Genomic DNA, 9461 nt, shown 5'->3' with positions numbered 1-9461 from the left:
GCAATTAGAAGATATCTGGAAATACACGCCCTACTCGCCGAGTGCACTAACACTACTCGGCGAGTACATATGCTTTTACACGAACTGGTTTGCCATCGAGTTCTACTCGCCGAGTCTTCGAGCTTACTCGCCGAGTAGCTTGCTGCTTGTGGAGTTTCTGAATTACGTTGGCTATTTTTACTGCAACATTCATACACTCTTTATGAATTACTACTGAAGATTTTCCATCAACCTTGTTCCATGGAGTTTTCGAGCTATCAACCACACGAGACGTATGACACCCGTGCTATGGATGAGCTGTTCCCATGGCTAAAGTCAATAGAAGAAGGAGTTGAAGAGGAGAGTGTCAACCTAGCGACTGCTACCCCAGGGGAGTTTGTTCCAACTTTCTCTTTATTTGCATTTTTAGTTGGCATAATATGCAATGAGGGCATTGAATAAAATAAGTGTGGGGTAGGGGGTTAGTCACATCTTAGAGTACTTAGAATCTTAATGTAGGCTAATTTTTTAAAAAAATTGTTGCATACCAAAAACGCTTAGGTCTTAATTTAGAAAATTTTGGTAAAAAAAATTAGGATTCCATGTTAGAATTGTGTTGATAATTGCATGAAAACCCAAATGTTTAGTTGAGCCTATATACGTTCTAGTGCATTTGTGGCTTCCTTATTTCAGTGAAATCATGAGACAAAAATACAACCTTGCTCAGCCTGAGGGATGCAATATGTTTAGCAGCCTAAACCTAAAATGTATCCAGGAAATTTTTTATCATTAGCCAATAAAGGTTGAGATTGAGCGCCCCTGCTTAAGCATGTAGGGATTTGAGTGAAAAAATTGAGAAATACATGGAAAAAGAAAGAAAAAAAAAAGAATTACTAGAAAAGTTATAAGAATTTTGGAGCAAATGAAGTAAAGATCTAAAGATCAAAATTCCAAGAAATCCAAAGAGTGGAAGATACCAAAAATCAATACAAGTTGGTGAATTCAAAGATATCAAAGGTCAAATTATCAAGAAAGTGAAGAATTCAAAGAGCTCCAGAGTGGTATCGAAAAGTTATAATTCTAGAATATGTATGCTTGGGTTGCTCAATTAAAAATACCTTGAGGTTAAAGAGGTTTTCTGAGGATGGATTCGGAGGGTTGCATAAAATGAGCATAGTTCGGGGTGAGTGGGCGAGTGTTTATGAGGATTGTGAGTATTTGAAGTATGGGGGGTTTTTAGGAAATTTTAGACACAAATGCATGCGTTGCGGTCTTGGCATAATGGCTGGGTTGGATTGGAGTTATTATATGCGATTCTAATATGTTAAAATTCAGTTTTGCTTGGGGGCAAGCAAAAGTCAAGTGTGGGGTATTTTGATATGTGCATAATTAGTTAATTATTTAGCATATATTCTTAGTATTTTTAATTAATTATGTGAATAATGTGGACAAAAGGTACTTAAAATGTTGTGAATTTTGTTTTCAGTCCATAAGATATGCTTGGAAGTAAAAGGGAGCAAAGGGAAGCAATTGAAGATCAAAGAGTAAAAAAGGTCATCTACTCGGCGAGTACACGAGGATGTTCCAGAAGATAAGTATGACTGCTGATTCAAGATGGATAACTATGGACCTACTCGGCGAGTTGCATCTGCTACTCGCCGAGTACACCCTGTTTTGGGATATCTATAAAAGACGAATCCTTATCTAATGGGACTACACTCCTGGCGATTTTTGAAGGTTTAGCTGCGACTAAGAGCCCTAGAAGACGCTAAGGAACCCTAAGCTTCAATCTTTGGAAGAATTCAAGCAATTAGGTTAATTCTACCACTTAGATTTAGGAATTGAATATGTCTGCTTTAGTAAACTTTGTCTTTATGTTTGTTTCTACTCCAATTATGAACTAAATTTGTTTTTGTTTCTATTTGGGGAATACCAAGGAACTCCTATGGTTTAATTATAAATTCTTGCTTAATTGTCTATTGGTGATTTATTAAATTAAGTTTGTTAAAGAACCTTATGTATTAATCACTACTATTTTCTGTTAATTAGAAGGCAATTAGGTTGCATGAACATCTCTTAATTGTTAACCTCATATGTGTATGTGAATACTAAACCATATGCTTAGAAGTAATGATTATGAAACTAAGATTAATAAGAAAATAGGAAGATTAATGTGTGAGCTTGTTTGAGAAACCATCAACAAAAGGTTAATTGAATTAATAACTTAATTGACCATTACAAATCTTAATTAATCCAAACAATTAATCTAGGGAATTAATTAGTTTAAACACTTGATCAACGCTTAAATTAGTTAATTGTCTAAGGGTTAGGAGTAATGAGCATGAACCTAACTATTATAATTGGTAACCAATAGCAATTAATCTACCATAAACTTAAATAACCATAAGAGTGAATTGGTTGAACCTAAATGGAAACATCTTTATCAAATTTGGTGAATAGTTGTTGCTTTAGTTAATTAGTTAATTTAGTGTGTCTAAGTTTCTAGTCTTGCAAAACTAGAGAAAAATCCTTTACTTTTATTATTTGTTGTAGTTAAAATTAGTTATTAGTTTAATTTTCCGTTCCCTGAGTTCGATACCTTACTTACTAGTCTATACCACTAAAAGACAGGTTCACTGCCTTTGTGTGTTCAATTTATTAATTAAAAGTAGGGATAAAACAAGTGCATTTCACACACATCAATAATATATATATATATATATATATATATATATATATATATATATATATATATATATATATATATATATATATATATAAAGATCAAGTCGTCTTACCGCTAGTATGCCTCATTCACGAAGCCGGTCTATAAGGGGGGTATAATGTTGTTGCCTATAAAATGGCAACTTAATGGGTGTCCACTCTCACACATCGCTTCCTTGATTGGTGGAGGGTCGTTAGCCGAACGGGTAAGACAAAGACTTATAAATTCTCATTAAAAGTATGATGAATATTATAAAGTAACTAAATGTTTTATTAAATTCCCAATCTTAGTTACTTTAGGAAAAAATGTGAATAAGGTGCTAATCCATGAAATTACACTTTACACTTTGTTTAAGTCGTTGGTGGAGCGTGTGTGGTTAACCGGCACACTAACTTGGACTTAACAAGGTAGGTAAAGGGTGACTTAAGGTTTTTCATAGTATCGGTGGAGCGTGTGTGGTTAACCGGCACATTGATTGAATGAAAAACATTAAGGGTACCAAGTGATTTGCATGGTTACTTAACACCTTGTTTTGTGATCCTCGACATCCCAGTCCCAAAACCTAAAGGCAACAATCGATATTGAAACAAGAAATTCAGAAGTTCAATGAATCTCAAAGAATCTAGGAATTTCTAATAACCAATAAAAAACCTAATAATTTATATTTCGTTTTCATGGTGGAAATTGGTGAATCGTCATTCACCGACCTTTCAAATGTGTTATAACTTAGATTACGACATCCCTCTTCTAAGTTATAATATATTGTGATTGGATCCTAGCCTTAATATTACATTTGGGTGTTTTATAAAGGATTGTCTTTATATCTAATCTAAACTTGTTTTCTTCTTTTCAGATGTCTTCTAACAATGTTGCTTTTGGCTCTAACCCTACCAACTCCTTCTCTCTCATAAACCTTTGTGGGAGAGTAATCTTTGATAGATCCAACTTTATGGATTAGATCAGGAACGTCAGGATGGTTACTTGGTATGTGGACAAGGAATATGTCCTCAACAACGAGCTTAAGGTACCCAAGCTGTCTTCCTCTCCTGATAAGGTTGCTGAATATGAGGCACGTGAAAGAGATGCTACTAAAGTGGCATGCATCATGTTGGCCACTACAACAACCGAGCTCCAAAAGTCTTATGATGACTATTATCCTTTTGAGATGCACCAGGATTTGATGGACCACTACCATCAGAGTGCTCGTCAAGAGTGATATGAAATCATCTCCTCTATGATAACAACCTTGATGAAGGATGGTAAACCCATCACGAGCCACATACAGAAAATGCAAAGGTATGTGGACCATTTGCTAAAACTGAATGTGAACTTCCCCGAGTAGTTAGCAATAGATATCATTTTACACTCCTTACCATCATTTTATGATCAATTCCGCATGACATACCACATGAACAAGGAGGAAGTTACCCTCAGCAAGCTTCAAGTACTCCTAAATACCGGTGAAACGGGTATTAAAGGTAAGTTGGTTGTTACCACACCTACTCCTACTCCAAACTCCACCCCAGTCCTAGCAATCGGGAAAGGTAGAAGGAAAAAGAGGAAGAACCCTTCGAAGGGTACCAAGGGTAAGACCCTTGATGGCTCCTCGTCAAGTGGAACCAAGAAAGGTTTCATGCCGCCTTCTTTTGACCCAAAACAAGCTGAAGGCTTCTATTCACATGAAAAGTCGTATTGGAAGCGGAACTACCCAAAGTACCAGCAAGACATAAAGGATGGGAAAGTAAAACCCACCCGTCCAGGTATTTACACAATATTGTCAAATAACTCACCCTATTCTTGTTGGGTTTTGAGCATTCTAACACTCCTAAGTGTACATGCAACCCTAAATACCTTGGATCTATGTTTTCTCTATTATACATGCAAATATGAATTTTCCAAGGTATTCATCCTAACTAGCATAGTAATATTGATTCATATGAATATTTCAAGTTAGAATTACATACCTCTTTGATGTAGAATGTCTTCATGAAGCTTGAGTGCCTAATGCCCCAAGTGTGACACCTCAAATGGTTCACACAACACCAAATACAAATGGAATGACTTGAGATAAATGTACCACTCCTTGAAATCATATAGCCCTCATATTCATACACTTATGCACGATTTCTTGAGCCATAGGATTCTTTTATATGGCGGCTATTAGGGTTACACCATGTAACTCATAACTTAACCCATTCCTTATGCTCCATGGATTTTAACCTCCATGGAGTATCCATGGGTCACCCCATGGACTTAGTCCAACATAAGGAATCCTGGATCACAAGCCCACATATAAAAGAATGAATGATTTACACAATCAACTCATATATTTAATTAGTCTCCTTTTGATCACTTAATTAATTCCAAATTAATTCTTGATAAATACTAATTAAATAACCTTATTAATATATTAGAACTTATAATATATTAATAAACCTTAAGTGTTATTTCTCTAATTTTAGTCTATCCAAATGCATGATGCCATGCAACACAAATAGGCCATGTCGGGTCCGGTTAAGTCTTGCCAATTATAGTTATGGACTTAGACATAATCCAACAGTCTCCCACTTGGATAAGTCTATAACTATTATTGCGTATGACTTCAGGAACCGATCAGCAATCGTAGCTCTCAAAAGCTTCTGTCGAACTCTAACCTTGTCGATGAACTCTTACCTTTGTCAATGACTTGTCCATTAGATAAGGGATCATATATTCATCCATTCTAGATATCATAATGACTGAGACATGGATTAAAATCATTCTCTCTGTCCATTTGTTGTTTCCGAATTTCCAATTCATGGCGACTGACTGATTGAACAAATTAAATCAATCCTGGCTTGGCCAAGCACTCAGATGTGTCATCATTAAATCATAAAGGGGCCCACATATATCACTTTAATCCCGAAGGTAAAAGGAATGGATAAACTTCAACTCATATAGCTTGTTCTACTACTTGTTGAATCATACACAAAGGCACGTTTGAAGAATATAAGATATTATCATCTCATAATCACTCGTGATAAAATCCATGAAGTGATTCCAATGAGTGTGGGTTGAATCCAATACTCAGAACTTATGAGCACTCATGAGTGTTGTAGCACCACTTTGTCCAACAACTTAGACCTCTACAGGCCAACCCAAAATAGTCTTGATTCATATCTACTTCCAACATATGACCGACTATGGATGGTTTGAATAACTTAGTCTTTCAGGAAGAATGGCCTACTTTAATTTGGAAGTCAAAACATGTAAAATGAAACACAAGAATAATTAAATCTTATATGGTATCAAAACCTATGAATATAAATAAAAAACCTTTTATTTATCACCATATTGATTACTCATTATTCATTGTTTCGGTTTATCAACTTAATACTTGAATTAAAACCACTAGTTGTCACATTACTTTAGAAAACGTTAATAATTAACACATTGTTTGATCAAACTACATCACAACGTAAACCATGTTTAAAAGCCAAATCATACAACCAATCGAAATAACATAGTATAAATCCCAGAGAAATCTAATAGATGCGGAAACCAGTGTGTGTGCATGATGTGCCGCTACCATGCCAGCTCCTTCCCCTTTGATGAAGAGGTACCTGAAACCAAAACTGTAAATTGTAAGCACAAAGCTTAGTGAGTTCCCCCATCGTACCACATACCATACAATCCATAACATACATACTGCCAGACTATTATGGGGTGCCTGACTACCCAGTACGGCCATTCTGGGGTGCCGACTACCCGTGCGGCCATTCTGGGGTGCCGTCCTACCTGTGTCAAGCCATTATGGGGCGCTGACCTACCCATGTCGAGCAATTCTGGGGTGCTGACTACCCTTCGGTGCTAACAACCGAACCTTGGGGACTATTTCACCCCTACTACTACCATCACAAATATCATAACGCAAACATAATATCAGACATATTTGGGGTGTTTGACTACCCCTCGGTCCTACCAACCGAACTCTACTACTATCACATACAACATATCGTGCTAGCATATAACATATCAAGTAGTAGCAAACCTAGATGATATCACAAAGACAATCATCTATCATACATCTCCTACTGGTGGGCCGGCATTGTGGCCTTAGACCCACTGCTACTGGAAGGCAACTCACCTCGGAGTAGCTGCTGATCTGATCGGGAACTGACTGTCTACTGCTGCTCCAGAAATCCTCTGGCTGTAATTCCGACAACTTACTCAATCAAATACTGCTAACTGTCCTTTGGGTAAAAAGACCATTTTACCCCTGATCATGCCCTTAAGGCAAAGTCAGAGTCAACTTTCAGTTGACCTGACTCGCCGAGTTGGCTCGCCAACTCGCCGAGTCCCTATCCAATCTACTATCCTGGATTCTGTTTTTACTCGTCGAGTTAGGCATTGACTCGATGAGTTCTCCATCCAAACGGATGTTCAAGTCCTTCATCCTACTCGCCGAGTTGTATGAACAACTCGGCGAGTTCATCTTTATCCGATGAACACTTATGATGCGACTCGCCGAGTTGTAAGAACAACTCGCCGAATCTGATCTTGATCTAAGGAGATTGCCTTGAACTCGCCGAGTCTGGGCATCGACTCGCCAAGTTCCATTATGAGTGAGTTTTGGCTTCCAACTCACAGAGTCTACCTTGGACTCACTACACAACTCGACACAGCTAAAATGGGACAATCTCGGAGACTCGCGACTAGACTCCCTGAGTCAGATGAGCGACTCGCCGAGTCTGCTTCATGCAAGACCCATATATGCGATTTTGCTCGAATCTAGTCTATGCAATTCATAGATATGGATTCCTAGAGCATCAATAACACGTAAAGTTTCCAACTTTACGTGTAAATATTCATCCATGAGGGTTTTAGGGTTCAAAATGAACCAAAAGAGTAGATCTAAGGTCTTCATGCAACATGGGTCCATAAAGGTAGTAGATCTGAGCTCCTGGAGCTCAACCATGCCTAGATCTAGAGGCCAATCAACTTATTACGAAATATGATGCACATACAAGCTTGGGGAAGGGCTCAAGGAAGACTTTAATGGAGTTCTAAGCATAGAGACAGGGGGAAACGAGTTTTACCTCAAAGAAATCAATGAGAGAACACTAAGATGCTTGGCTTCCTTCCCATCCTCTTGATCTACTCCACTTCCTTCTCAAAATCTTCAAGAACACACACTAAAATGCCTCAAACTCACAGGAACAAGAGCTAGAATGTATGGAGAGCTTCTGGGGGTGAATGGGATGGAGTTGGGGCGCAAATGGTTGTTTAAATAGGGTGGAAACCCTTGGAAATTAGGGTTTCATCATACAGCGTAGACTCGCCGAGTCCATAATATGGACTCGTCGAGTCACCATCTTAACCACGCCCCAAAGTCTCGTCTCTACTAGGCGAGTCGGGCCTCCAACTCGCCAAGTCCACAGCCAAAAACACAAAGTACTTAGGAAAAACTCACGTACCAGGAACCAGGTGCTACAAATCTCCCGAATTATTTGAGACTTCGTCCTCGAAGTCTGCCACTCGATCCTGAAACAGCTCGGGGTAATGCTCCATCATCTCTTCTACCGGCTCCCAAGTTCACTCCGAACCCTTGCAGTGCTGCCATTGCACCTTCACTAGTTCAACCCTCTTGTTCCTCAAATACTTTGACTTCCTGTCGAGGATTGCGACTGGGCGCTCAATGTAATTCAGGTTGTCATCAACCTGAATATCCTCCAACGGCACTACTACTGAATCATCCACTAAGCACTTCCGCAGCTGAGAGACATGGAAAGTGCTTTGGATCTGGCTGAGCTCGACCGACAGATCCAATCTATATGCCGCCTTGCCCACCCGGGCTACAACCCTGAATGGTCCGATAAATCTCGGGCCCAACTTGTCCCGCTTCCTGAATCGAATGACGCCTTTCCAAGGTGACACCTTCAGGAGAACCATATCTCCGACTTGGAATTCCAAGTCGGATCGACGCTTGTCGGCGTAACTTTTCTGCCGAATCTGAGCAGTCTGAAGCCTGCTCCAAACCTGCTGGATCCTCTCGGTCGTCTCGAGCACCACCTCGATGCTCCCCATGACCCTCTAGCCAACTTCACCCCATCATATTGGGGTCCTGCACCTCCGTCCGTACAACATCTCGAATGGGGGACGGTCAATACTCGCGTGGTAGCTATTGTTGTATGAGAACTCAGCCAAGGGAAGATAGGTATCCCAGCTACCACCGAAATATAACACACATGCCTGCAACATATCCTCCAAAGTCTGGATGGTCCGCTCGCTCTGACCATCCGTCTGCGGGTGAAAGGCGGTGCTAAAATGCAAACGAGTTCCCAACTCGTCATGAAACATCTTCCAAAATATGGAAGTGAATTGCACATCTCGGTCTGATATCACTAACATTGGCACCCCGTGCCACGCTACTATCTCCCTGATGTAGATATCGGCCAACTTTTCGGCTGAGATGCTCTCCTGGATCGGAATAAAATGGGCCCTTTTGGTCAATCGATCCACGATGACCCAAATCGAATCTACTCCATGCGCAGTCCTGGGAAGCTTTGTGATAAAATCCATCGTGATGTCTTCCCATTTCCACAACGGGATGTCAAACGGTTGCATCTTCCCATGCAGTCTCTGATGTTCGGCCTTGACCTTCCTGCAGGTCAAGCACTGCTCGACGTACCATGCCACATCCCGCTTCATGCAGGGCCACCAATAATCTAGACAAAGATCCCTATACATCTTCGTCACCCCGGGATGAATAGAGAAT

The sequence above is a fragment of the Lactuca saligna genome, chromosome 8, assembly GCF_052625555.1.
Source record: "Lactuca saligna cultivar CGN05327 chromosome 8, ASM5262555v1, whole genome shotgun sequence".
NCBI lineage: Eukaryota > Viridiplantae > Streptophyta > Magnoliopsida > Asterales > Asteraceae > Lactuca > Lactuca saligna.
The sequence above is the reverse complement of the archived record's forward strand: the minus strand, read 5'-3'. Positions refer to the sequence as shown.